Below are 13,481 nucleotides of genomic sequence, written 5' to 3'. Positions count from 1 at the left end.
CCAAGCCCTTTGAGTAATTCAGAAACTTTTTTTCTATTTAAGCATCTTCATAATGCAATCTGCTAAGTATGTTATCCCTCAGTGTAATCAATATTTTTTGTGCCTATCACTCCGATGGCTGAATTTCTAATATGTTTGGATTGAGGGCGAAAGACCATTGAAAACGGAGCAGGAATAAGCCCTTTGAGCCCTCCAGATTTGTTAAGTGTATGGCCTTTCTGTTCATCTTAATGCTTAAAAATGTATCAAATCTCAGTCATCAACTTATAGTAGATGACTGGGCATCTACAGCTCTTTAGGACAGAGAATTCTAAAAGTTTCATGGCATTTGAGTCAAGTGTTTCCTCATTCCAAACTAATCCTGAATTTTACAGTACTTAGCCAAGGAAAACATGTCTAGTATCAACTCTTTCAAGTTGTTTCACAATATCACGTTTCAGTGAGATCATTTCATTGCTCAAGAGGGAATGTAGACTCATTCACCTCTTAGGACTCTTAGAACCTCATCCCAGCAATCAGAAGCTGAACCTTAATTGCATTTGTTTGAGTGAGGAAATAAAACTTTATTCAGAACTCCAGGTATTTTCTCATCAGACCCAATATAATTGAACTTTGTACTTCAATTAATTTGTTATAAAAGCTAACTTATCAGTTGCTTTCTCAATTGCTTATTGTACTTGTGTGTTAACTCTCTGTTTCATGTACTACAAAGCTGAGGTCTCCTTTAAATGCCAAATTTCCCAGTCTTTTGCCTATTTTTATACAAAAGTGAATAGCTTAATGTTTTTTCACATTCTCTTCCCTATGTTGTTTCCCACGTATTTAACTTGTTTATTCCTCCAAAGGTATTACTGCCCAAAAACTTTGTATTACTAGCAAGTTTGCTACTATGCACTCAATCCTCTCGTATGTCATTAATACAGATTGTAAATGGCCCACTTTATTGCTTCAGAACTCCCCATTTAAACCTGTCATTTATGGAAATTATTTGTTTATTTCAACTGTTTTCTTTCTGTTAGACAATCGTCAGATCGTGCTAATGTATTATCCCCAATCCTAGAACTCCTAATTTTGTGTAACAACATGTTGTGAGGCACCTTATTGAATAGTTTTTGACAATTGAGTGCAATTTATTCTACTTTTCCACAGCAGCACATGGTTGATTTACTTAGTCCTGTGCTTTGTTGATCCACTAAAAAAAACTCATTCAAGTTGCTGAGTTATATAAAATAAATACAACAAACTTTTGATTAACTAGCAGCTGATTTACCAGCTTATAGGCTAACTATTTCAAAGTTCATGCAATTGGTTTAAAAGGCCTGCACTTCCAGGATAATAAGCCTGCCTTCAGAGAACCTCTACAGAATGCAATAATAGTATGAATACATTATCTACAATATAGTAAGTATTTTAACAAAAATAACTGCAGTCGGGGTACAGTAGGAGTACATTAAAACCAATTAAATCATTCAGGTCTATTGAAACTTGTTTAACCATGAACAGTCATATTGTGTAATAATTATATCTTTAATAATTTGTAAATGGACATGTGCTCTAACCTATCGATTTTCTCTGCTGTAACATTGCCAATCACTGCTTGAGCCTCTGCACAACCTTCATCCATAACTTTGCAACCTCAGAACTTGAATGATCTGCTATCCTGGAGGACTTTCCATCTTATGTAAGCTCAAACTTATCCAGTATTCTGCTGTCCTTAGCTTGTCAAGTCCCACTTTCCCATTTACTCTTGTGCTTATTGTCCTGCATTGGCTCCAGGTCCAACATTGTCATAGAGTTAATAAGCATAGAAACAGGCCCTTTGGTCCAATTTGTCCATGATATCTATCTGAGAGAGATCTATTGAGCTCGTCCCATTTGCCTGCATTTGATCCATATGCCTCTCAGCCTTTTCTATCCATGTACCTATCCAAATATCTTTGAACCATTGTAATTGTACCTGCCTCTACAGCTGCCTTCACTGCTTCCTCTCACAGCTCGATCCACATACCCACCATCTTCTGCATGAAAAAATTACCCCTCAGGGTCTCTTTCATTTATTTCCCCTCTCATCTTAAATCTATGCCCTTTAGTTTTAGACTTTCCTATCCTGGGGAAAAGACTGTGACCATCTTATCTATGCACTTCATGATTTTATATACCTTTTTATAAGGTCAACCCTCGGCCTCCAACACTCCAGGGAAAAACATCCCAGCCTACCTAGGCTCTCCTTGTAACTCCAGCCCTCCATTCCTAATAATGTCCTCGTGAATCTTTTCTGAATTTTGCAGCTTAATGACATCCTTCCTATAGCTGGGCGACCAGAACTGCACATGATATTCCAAGTGTGGTCTCACTAATGACTTGCACATTTGTAACATGATGTCCTAACTCCTGCACTCACTGGCCTGACCGAAGAAGGCAAGCATGCCAAACAACAACATCACCACCCTATCTTCCTGCGTCACTACTTTCAGGGAAATATATATGTCTACCTCTAGGTCTCTCTGTTCTTGTCTGAGTTAAATTCTATCTGCTATTCCTTTGCCTATGTTCCAGTTTATCTTCCTCACTTTCCACCATACCACCAATCTTGGTGCCATCCGCAAACTTACTAATCATGCTACTTCCAGGAAACTATGTGACCTGTACACCTAGGCCTAGATTTTAACATGATCATCCATGTTTTCAAATTTGTGGCGTAGCCCTCATTTACCTCACTAACTTCTAACAGTACCCCACACAGCGCACCACGCACCCCCCCCCCCCCCCCCCCCCCCAGGTCAATAATGAACTCACTTTTGTTCTCATCTTCATTTCCAATTTTAATGCGTCCAGCACTGTCAACTGTTCCCACACTACTTGGGCTCTAAGCCCTTTCATTCCCTCCACAACAGAAAGCAGCTGACGTTGTCTGTATGTAGTTTTAGAAGGCTTGTTATAAGAAATAGTGTCCGTGGGGTTAAAGAACTGCAACAGTAAGTCTATAACTTGCTGAAGCCCGGAAACCAGTGAGCAGAGATAAATGGTTGATTTTCATACTGGAGGGAAGTATAAAGTGGTGTCCCTTTGGTTGTGTGAGACCAGTGCTAGTTGTTCTCATGGCATAGAGTTATTAGCACAAGCACCTTATCCATGGCATGGTGCAAGTTATCATCCTTTGCACCTTCTCCAAGGCTGTGACACCTTCTTAGGCTGATGCTTAGAGTTAGCCAAAGAGTTCCTGTTGGGGCCTGGCTAGTGATCAAGAAAAAATTCACCTGTCCTCCTTGTTTCTTAATCTTTATCATTACTAAACCCATTTGTTTCCTGAAGTACCTTTTCAGCTTTCCCTGTAGCCTTAAATGATCTGTGAATCTGTACTCTGGGCCTGTCTTACAGTCCACTACACAAATAGCACTGCTTTCTGCCTATTTCCTATAAAGTCAACTTCATAATTGCCTTTCCCACATCCAAGTACAGGTCATCTACTTTCTCCATTGTATTTAATGACCTCTCTACCAAGGCCCACAATTGTTACCTATCCCTAATTGTCCTTGAAAAGGTGGTGGGAAGCCATATCGAACTACTGCAGTCCTCTGGTGAAGGTACTCCCGTGGTGATACTGGGCAGTGAGTTCCAGGATTTAGATCCAGTGATGCACCAGCAACAGATTTCCAAGGCAGCATCATGTGTGACTCTGAGGAGAACGTGCAGTTGTTGGTGTAATTCTTTACCTGATATCCTTGACCTCCTTGGTGGTAGAGTTTACAGGTTTGGGAGGTGCTGTCGGAGTAGGCAGTGCAAATAATTGCAGTGCATTTTGTAGCTGGTGCACATGGCAGCCTCTGTGCTCTTGTGGTGGAGGAACTGACTTAGGCTGGTGGAGGGGGTACCATTTAGGTGGGCTGCTTTGTCCTGGATGATGTTGACCTTGAGATGTTTGGGGCTGCACTCATCCAGGCAAGTGAAGAGTATTCCATCATGGTCTTGACTAGTGCATGTATTATTTATTGGCCTAGACATGGGTGTACAGAACTTAATTCCAAAGTTTGTAGATAACATAAAAGATAGCGATGTAATAAACCACAAGAAGAGTAGTAATGGATTTCAACAGATCATACACTGGTGAAATGACCAGACACATGACAGAGAAGTGATCCATTTCGATAAGGAAGAATAAGGAAAGACAACATAAAGTCCAATTTTATATGTAAGCAAATCCATGAAAATGCCAAAATAGTTTAAAAAGGCATTTAAATATGTTTATGCAATCCTGTCCTTTATTAATAGAGGCAGGAAAGTTATGCTAAACCTTCACCAAATCTCTGTTAAGTCTCAGTTACATATTAATTCTGTGGAACACACTAAGATGCAGTGAAGGTGAGGACTAAATTTTCTACAGTGGTAGCAGGGGTGAGGTACTTGGGTTATTTGAAGATCCTGGATAAGCTTTTCCTTTTGCTCCTGAGAGCAGATTAAGAGGAAATCTAGCAGATATGCTTAAGATGCTGTATGTTTTCATGAGAAATTAAGAAGAACCTTTCCAATAACTGAAATGGTCAATAACCTGAAGAGACAGAATAGAAATGATAGTGAAAGGAATTGGATAAGGCATGAGGGCATCAGGATTCCCTTTCACATACAGAATTAATATGAATACTTCTTTTCTAAATTGTAGATCAGGTTAATGGATACTACACAGATTTGTGATTAAGTTGATTGAATGGTGTGGAATGGCACAGTTTCTTTTGCTTATCCTTTTGTTCTGTCATGTCATCTTCGAGCTTCGGTTAGGATTACTATAAACATTTTAAGACTGTCATGATTTACTTGCAAAGCCTACGGAGAATTGATTTACAACCAGGGATCTCAGCCAGGTGAAAAGAGCTACTAAAAACATAACTGGATGAGGTCCTGACAGGCTTGAACAGTACTATTGAGGGAATTTTTAAATGAGCCCAAAAAAAATAGCTGACAAGCTTGTAACATTTCTATAAAGAGAGGTGGTAGCAGACTTGTGTACAACAGTCAGCTAGAAATGATGTAATTGATAAAAGTTTAGCAGCAGTTGAGTGAAGATGTGTTTTTTCTATATTGTAAAAATAATATTCTTAATTACTGTGAAATTTTATAGTTGTCATTTTGTTATGGAAAAGTTAATGTCTGGACCTATGATAATCACTTTAGGTAACTTCTACTATTTAAAATGATACGTTGGCATACAATTAAGTAGGTAGTTTTACAATGTTAAAGTCTGGAAGGTTGGATCATTATATGCATATTGTAACTATTATCATGATTGAACATGCACTTAGACATGATTATTATACTAGGAAAGTCACAGCAAAGGTTTCCCAAAAATTTTAACTCTGATTAAACAAATGGGCATTTTACAAAACATTGCCAACACACCATCTCATTCATCATATATGTGAGCAACCTTCTGCTTGTCCAAACTGATGGCCTTTGTTCTATATTTAGATAGTCAAATCCCTGAGCTACACGTGACTATCAAAGATGTTCCTGCCCAGGCTTGATTCGATTGGCGGTCAGACATAATCTCACAGTCCGCATGTGACAGTGAGATGCTCTGCCAATTTCTGATTTCCTCCCTATTCCCCATGTTGCTTGTAGACGAGGGTGATGATGCCTGCCCTTGTGGATTAGAAACCTCACCAGCTAAATGCATAGTGTTGTAGAATTCCAGCAGGTCTGGGCTGATTAGATCCAGGGCCAAGTATAACTTGACCAACAAGCCATTGCTTCCAGGAGTTTTACTTGCCTTAAAGGGACAGGCTTGCTCATCCAGAGTCAAACATCGATCCAGGTTCTCCCACTTCTGTCATTTAAAATCTCTGAGAAGACAGGGAATTTTAGCAGGCTGTATTAACTGTGGCCTTTAGATTATTTAACCTGGGAGAGGAGGATTTGCAGATCCTTAACATGTCAGATTGTGCGGATTTTATTGATCTGTCCTCTTCCTTAAGACTGCTCATGTGAACATTTTCAAAGAAGAATGAGCATTTTTCATCTTGCTCCACAAAGTGGACTGTGGGTTGGAAGATGACTTTAAAGGATTTGAGAGACAGAGCAACGTTTGCTGTCGCTCTAGCTCTAGGAACTCCTCTTCAACATCCATCAGCTGCAGGAGAAGTTGACTCTGTATTCTTTTCTGGAGGTGGCATGTCTCCCCCGATACTCTTTTGGTTTTTGAACACCCCTGAGGAGAATAAGTCCCTTGATGTTTTCCTTGATTGCTTCCCATAGGGGCATTGGAGAATCAAATTTGAAGAAACAAAGCAAAGAATCAAATCAAACAGTTATCTAATCTGCATAATTCATCTTGATTTCTGATGCTTTCTGGGTCAGCAGTTTGAGGTTCAGCTTCCAGATCTCTTTGCCAACCTGGTCTGTAGGCGATAGCTGGCCAGTAGGAGTGTTCACTACAGTGCTCCTAGATTCCTGAAACTGGGATACCTCGCCCTTTGCTATTCTGCTTCGAGCCATATTGCATTGTAAATGCATCTGCAAATCCCTGCAAATGGAAATATGTGGTTTTCACTGTTTGAAATGAAACTTGGGGCACTCAAAGCTGGAAAATGTTAATAGGGCAACATATGTTGATGGAATATGGCACTGGTGTGCCGATGGTTTGTGATTTGGAAAAAGAAGGGTGGTGCTCATTCCGGACATGATTATTTTTTCATTTTGGGTGGTGTGTTCAATAGAAAATCAATAAAAAAAAGATAAATGAGGATTTGGTCAAAGCGGTGTTAGAATGATTTAGTAGATAAAAGGTGCCTGGACTTGGCCTTCTTAGCACAAATGTTTTTTATTTGATGCCTTGGGATTGCAATGAAATTTTCATGGTTCATCTGGATGGCTGATGGTTTAAGCAATGACATGGCATCCAGGGGATCTGGATTCAAGGGGAGAAGTGAACACGTCAGCTTCCGATAGCTTCTGAGAGGCATGTAGAACACCATTGAAAAAGAAAATTGCAGCCAGACCAGATTTTTAATGCAGATGAAGTCAGATTTCATTGGAAGTGGTCGTTGACAAAGACCTTGCTGTTCGAGGCTGAGCAACATGCCCTGGGCATAGTAAAAAGTAGTTGAGTCAGTTCTATTGTGCAAGTGCACTAGCACTTTTTAGCTAAAGATCACTGTGATTGGCAAAACAGAAAAATTGTGTTTATTTAAGGAACTGGAACTACTGGTGTGACAGTGGATTATTTCAAACAGAAGTTAGTAAGATTGGGCAAGAATGAACCATGGCAATATCCAAGCATGGTATGACAAGTTTCTTCCTTGTGTCCAGATGTGCCTGTAATCGAAGTGCATGCAAGAAGGGCTGTGCCACCGCTGGATAACCGCTCTTCTCACATCAGAAGATTACAACATTTTTATGATCAAACATGAGTAATGCTATCAAATCCCATGGACCGGGAGCAATTGCATACATTTAAAGGAATTATTGATCTGGATTGTTACAAGAGTTTGTTGCAGAGGAAAATTATTTGAAATTATTCTGGATACAGTTTATGAATTGGCTAGAACATGGAGTTCATGCTGATCAGTTCACGGGCCAAAATCTTTCCAGAGGTAAATGGTGTTAACTACTTTGTTGAGGAAGAACCCATCAGCTGGTTTAGCTGAAATTGCCCAACATATGAATGGAGATGAAAAGATTGAGGAGTGGCTGGGCTTATATTGCCAAGAGCAACAGTACGAGTTCCCTTCTGACAACGAAACCTTCATGTGTAGGGAGATGAGGAAGACCTGATTCTGCAGTGTCAGCAATCATCATTTGTGTCAAGACACTGCTGACTAGTAAAAAAAATTGAGCCAATCAGTGAAACATATATATGTGATTGAGAATTTTAATAAACGATAGTGTACATGCTGTGCACCACTTCTGATGCCTTTACAAAGTGTTTTGCATTTTCTTTTGCAGCATCCATGCTTCTTCATAAACGTGCCCCCCACCCCCTCCATTAGCCTGAATAATCGAGAGTCAATTGCTCCTCCTTTATCACTATGTCAACCAACATCCTGGAACTCCCTGCCTAACAGCACTTTAAGCATATATTCATTATGGACAGTAGATGATCAAAGTAGCAGCTCACCACAACCTTCTCAAGGGAAGTTACAGATGGGCGATAAATATTTTTACCTTTGAATTATCGTATTTCTGTGCCTCTTATTTAGTACATTTTCACTTGAGAATATTATGGCCAACCTAAACCTTCTTAGTTAGGAGTCTAATTAGCTGGTAAGCTTATTTTGCTGCCATTGACCTTGTAACTGTGTCAGGATTTCTGAGGCTTTCATTTGCCTTTCCCATTATAGACTATTATGCACCTTGGTAGAAAGAACTGAATGGAAAATTCCCTTTTTAGTTTTGGGTGTGGCGACTCACCGTCTAGTCGGGCGAACCGGCTCGGCAGTCGGGTCGCGCGGCGTCGGAGCGACGAGGCCCAAGATGGCGGCGGGCCTCGTCTTTCCGAGCGACGGGGAGAACCCGCGCGCGGGAAAGTCCTGATGACATAGTACTTACGTCATTGCCGGTTGTTTTGGGCGGGAACATTCTCCCTTAAAGGGCCTGCGCAAGGCGGGAAAATAAACCAGTTCTGTTTGGCAATCCTCCAAGTAGAGTCTTGTTTTATTCCGCGGTAGCAACCGCTACATTGGTGACCCCGACGGTCCAAACGGCTTTTGGACCCGCGAAATGGACGACAGCGCAGCAGCCAACGCAGTGGCCCTCAAGCTGCCCACCTTTTGGACACTTCGGCCCAGCGTCTGGTTTGACCAGGCCGAAGCGCAATTCCACCTTCGGCAGATCACCTCCGACTCCACGAAGTACTACCATGTGGTTAGCTCTCTGGACCAGGAGACAACCGCCCAGGTTGGAGACTTCATCCAGTCACCTCCGGAGGAAGATAAGTACCCGGCTTTCAAAGACCTTTTGATCCGGACCTTCGGCCTCTCCCGTCGTGAGCGCGCCGCCCGCCTGCTTCATCTGGACGGCCTGGGGGACAGATCCCCATCCGCCCTAATGAATGAGATGCTGGCATTGGCCGAGGGACGCAAGCCATGCCTGATGTACGAACAGGCCTTCCTCGAACAGCTCCCCGATGACATCCACTTGTTGTTAGCTGACGCCGACTTCAGCAACCCCCGTGAGGTGGCCGCCCGGGCAGATGTCCTGTGGAGGGCCAAGCGCGAGAGCGGTTCGTCCGTCAGTCAAATCACCAGGCCGCGAGCCCAACGCCCGCCTCGCCCGGCCCCAGGAACGCAGACGACGACGACGGGTGACCAGCTGTGCTTCTACCATCAGAGGTGGGGTGCGGAGGCCCGTCGATGCCGCCCACCCTGCAAGTTTCAGGGAAACGCCAGGGCCAGCCGCCGCTGATGGCTACGGCAGCTGGCCGCCGACAGAGCCTCCTCTTCGTTCAGGACAAGAAATCTGGACGGCGTTTCCTCGTTGATACTGGAGCGGAGGTCAGTATTTTGCCCCCGACAGGCCGCGACACTCGTGACAGGCCACCAGGTCCTCTACTCAATGCCGCCAACGGTACAACGATACGGTCTTTCGGCACCCGTACGCTTCAATTACACTTTGGCGGCAGCCGTTTTACCTGGACCTTTACCCTTGCCACCGTCGCCCGACCACTCCTAGGAGCCGATTTCCTTCGGGCTCACAACCTGTTAGTCGACCTGCGAAGGAAGCGGTTAGTCCACTCTAGCACTCTCCGGACCTATCCCCTGGGAGAAATCAGCCCACCAGCCCCGCGCCTGGACTCCATTTCCCTTTCTGGCGACGATTTCGCCAAGCTCCTAGCTGAATTCCCATCGATTTTGGCACCTTCGTTTACAAACTCTAGGCCCACACACGGGGTACGACACCACATCATTACCACAGGGCCACCCCTTCATGCCCGAGCACGACGATTACCTCCAGACAAACTCCGCCTGGCAAAGGAAGAGTTCCGTCACATGGAGGAGCTGGGGATTGTTCGCAGGTCAGACAGCCCCTGGGCCTCCCCCCTGCACATGGTCCCCAACGCCACCGGAGGGTGGAGGCCCTGCGGCGACTACCGCAGGCTGAATGACGCCACCACTCCGGACCGCTATCCCATCCCTCACATCCAGGACTTCGCAGCGAACTTACACAGGGCCCGCATCTTTTCCAAAGTGGACCTCGTTAGGGGATACCACCAAATCCCGGTCCATCCGGATGACGTCCCCAAAACTGCGATTATCACCCCATTCGGCCTGTTCGAATTCCTTCGGATGCCGTTCGGCCTTAAGAACGCCGCGCAGACCTTCCAGCGGCTGATGGACGCGGTAGGCCGAGACCTGGACTTCGTGTTCATTTACTTGGACGACATACTGATCGCCAGCCGTAACCGCCAGGAACACCTTTCCCACCTCCGCCAGCTGTATTCCCGCCTCCGCGATTTCGGCCTCACGATCAACCCGTCCAAGTGCCAATTCGGACTTGACTCTATCGATTTCCTCGGCCACAAAATCACCAGCGACGGGACAACACCCCTACCCGCCAAGGTGGATGCTATCCGCCATTTTGCCCGACCTGACACAGTCAAAGGCCTACAGGAATTCCTTGGGATGGTCAACTTTTACCATCGTTTCATCCCTGCAGCAGCCCGTATCATGCGCCCTCTGTTCTCGCTGCTGGCTGGTAAGGGCAAGGACATCACCTGGACTGACGAGGCTGCGGCTGCTTTCGTTAAGGCCAAAGACGCCCTGGCAGACGCCATGATGCTGGTACACCCCAGGACTGACGTCCCAACTGCCCTCACGGTAGACGCGTCCAACACCGCGGTGGGTGGGGTACTGGAACAGCTACTCGAAGGCTGCTGGCAACCCTTGGCATTTTTCAGCAAGCACCTTCGACCGCCCGAACTGAAGTACAGCGCTTTTGATCGGGAACTTCTAGCGCTGTATCTGGCGGTCCAGCATTTCCGATACTTTCTAGAAGGCAGGCCTTTCACCGCTTTCACCGATCATAAGCCTCTGTCCTTTGCCTTCTCCAAAGTCTCCTATCCTTGGTCAGCTCGTCAGCAGAGACATTTATCCTACATTTCTGAGTTCACAACTGACATCCAACATGTCTCAGGAAAGGATAATGTCGTTGCTGATGCACTTTCCAGACCAACCATCCACAACCTATCCTTGGGTGTCGACTACACGGCCCTAGCTGACGCACAGCAAGCTGACGACGAACTGCCCAGCTACAGAACCGCAGTCTCGGGTCTGCAGCTCCGAGATTTCTTGGTTGGTCCAGGTCAGCAGACCCTACTTTGCGACGTTGCGACTGGTCAGCCCCGCCTTATAGTCCCTGCAGCCTGGCGGAGACGCGTTTTTGACTCGGTACATGGGTTGGCGCACCCGTCCATCAGATCTACTGTCCGACTGGTCGCCAGCAAGTTTGTCTGGCATGGCCTGCGCAAACAGGTCAGTGAGTGGGCCAGGACTTGTCCGCACTGCTAGACGTCAAAAATCCAGCGACACACCAAGGTCCCACCACAGCAGTTCGAGCCTACCCATAGGAGGTTCGACCACATACACGTCGACCTGGTGGGCCCTCTGCCGGTTTCAAGAGGAGCCCGGTACCTCCTTACCATCGTGGACCGGTTCACGAGGTGGCCTGAGGCAACCCCCCTGACTGACATCACAACTGACTCCTGCGCCCGGGCGCTGCTCACAACTTGGGTCTCACGTTTTGGCGTTCCGGCCCACATCACTTCAGACAGAGGCACCCAATTCACTTCCAGTTTCTGGGCTGCATTAGCGAACCTGCTAGGGATGCAGCTGCACACCACCACGGCCTACCATCCTCAATCAAACAGGTTGGTGGAACACTTTTCACCGCCATCTGAAATCGGCCTTGATGGCCCGCCTGAAGGGTCCTAACTGGGTTGACGAGCTGCCTTGGGTCCTGCTCGGCATACGCACTGCCCCCAAAGAAGACCTCCGCACTTCGTCAGCTGAGCTTGTATACAGGGCGCCACTAGTTGTCCCCGGGGATTTCATACCTGCCCTTCGGGACCAAGGGGAACAACCCCCAGCAGTCCTACAAAGACTGCGCGAGAAGCTTGGCACCTTGGCCCCGATTCCCACCTCACGGCACGGTCAAGCCCCATCCTGCCAGCCCAAGGAACTACGGGACCGTAAGTCTGTTTTCGTTCGCAGGGGCACACCTCGGGCGCCATTGCAATGACCATATGAGGGACCGTTCCGAGCCATATGGAATAACGGATCCACTTTTATTTTGGACATTGGAGGCAGGGAACAGGTTTTCACGGCAGACCGCCTCAAACCGGCCCATTTGGATCTGCAACGGCCTGTCGAGGTTGCCACGCCGTGACGCAGAGGCCGCCCCCCCTAAGCGGCAGCTGGCACAGCCCACGGACCTTGGGGACTGTATCGCCGGTTCTGGGGGGGGTTGTGTGGCGACTCACCGTCGGGCGAACTGGCTCGGCAGTCGGGTCGCGCGGCGTCGGAGCGACGAGGCCCAAGATGGCGGCGGGCCTCGTCTTTCCGAGCGACGGGGAGAACCTGCGCGTGGGAAAGTCCTGATGACGTAGGACTTACGTCATTGCCAGTTGTTTTGGGCGGGAACATTCTCCCTTAAAGGGCCCGCGCAAGGCGGGAAAATAAACCAGTTCTGTTTGGCAATCCTCCGAGTAGACTCTTGTTTTATTCCGCGGTAGCAACCGCTACATGGGATTATTATAGGTCCATGATGTACTATACAACTGAGTTTAGATTGGTTTGATGTTTGCTGCTATAGCAACAAACCTATAGTGTGATTGTATATCAGTGGCACATGATGTGGAAAATCTGATGTGAAGAACAATAAAAGTTCTATTATAGGTAGTAAGATCGAAGAACAAACTTTTTCAAAACAAAATGCAGGACCACATTCTGTCATTTTATTTCCTGTAAGAGTTTGTGATTTGTGACAAAAATGTACCCATGTAGATCAGTGATGCTACCAATGAACTTCAAAAAATGGATCAGAGGGGCACATCCTTTGTATAAAGTAATAGTAGAAGAAAAATTCTGTCCTTGCGGTAACAGCTTTAATTTGTTCTGCTTTTGCGTTAGATTTGAATCCTACTTTTGGAAAAAATTTGTTTGAGCAACTAGGTACTTGTAATGGAACACTTTCAACAAAAGAAGCAGGGAACAGTTTTATCAAAGAGAAAGGCAAATCCAACAAATGAAGATCGTTGTTTGATCCATATACAAGCTGGGAAAACACAATGTGATAAACGGTCTTCTTTAACTTAATAAGTGGAAGCGGAGTGTTGGCAAATCTTCAGTTACTGAAGGCAGCAGCTTAAAAGGGCAGAAAAGAATCAAGTAAGCGTGAGGAAATGTCACTGCTTTAAGCCGTCAGCCGAAGTAGAGGCCTTCAGTGAACCAGCCAGAAATACCAGCAATATTTCGGCATTTTGTTTGATCAATTAA

General features: G+C 45.6%; 1 protein-coding gene across 1 annotated transcript in view; it reads left to right on the top strand.

The window, feature by feature from the left end:
• The window catches only part of cdc73 (cell division cycle 73, Paf1/RNA polymerase II complex component, homolog (S. cerevisiae)), a 229,812-nt gene that overhangs the window by 145,376 nt on the left and 70,955 nt on the right, over positions 1 to 13,481 (top strand). The window lies entirely within an intron of this gene.

This window comes from Pristis pectinata, chromosome 3, assembly GCF_009764475.1.
Source record: "Pristis pectinata isolate sPriPec2 chromosome 3, sPriPec2.1.pri, whole genome shotgun sequence".
Classification (NCBI taxonomy): domain Eukaryota; kingdom Metazoa; phylum Chordata; class Chondrichthyes; order Rhinopristiformes; family Pristidae; genus Pristis; species Pristis pectinata.
This window is presented reverse-complemented; position numbering and strand designations above follow the sequence as displayed.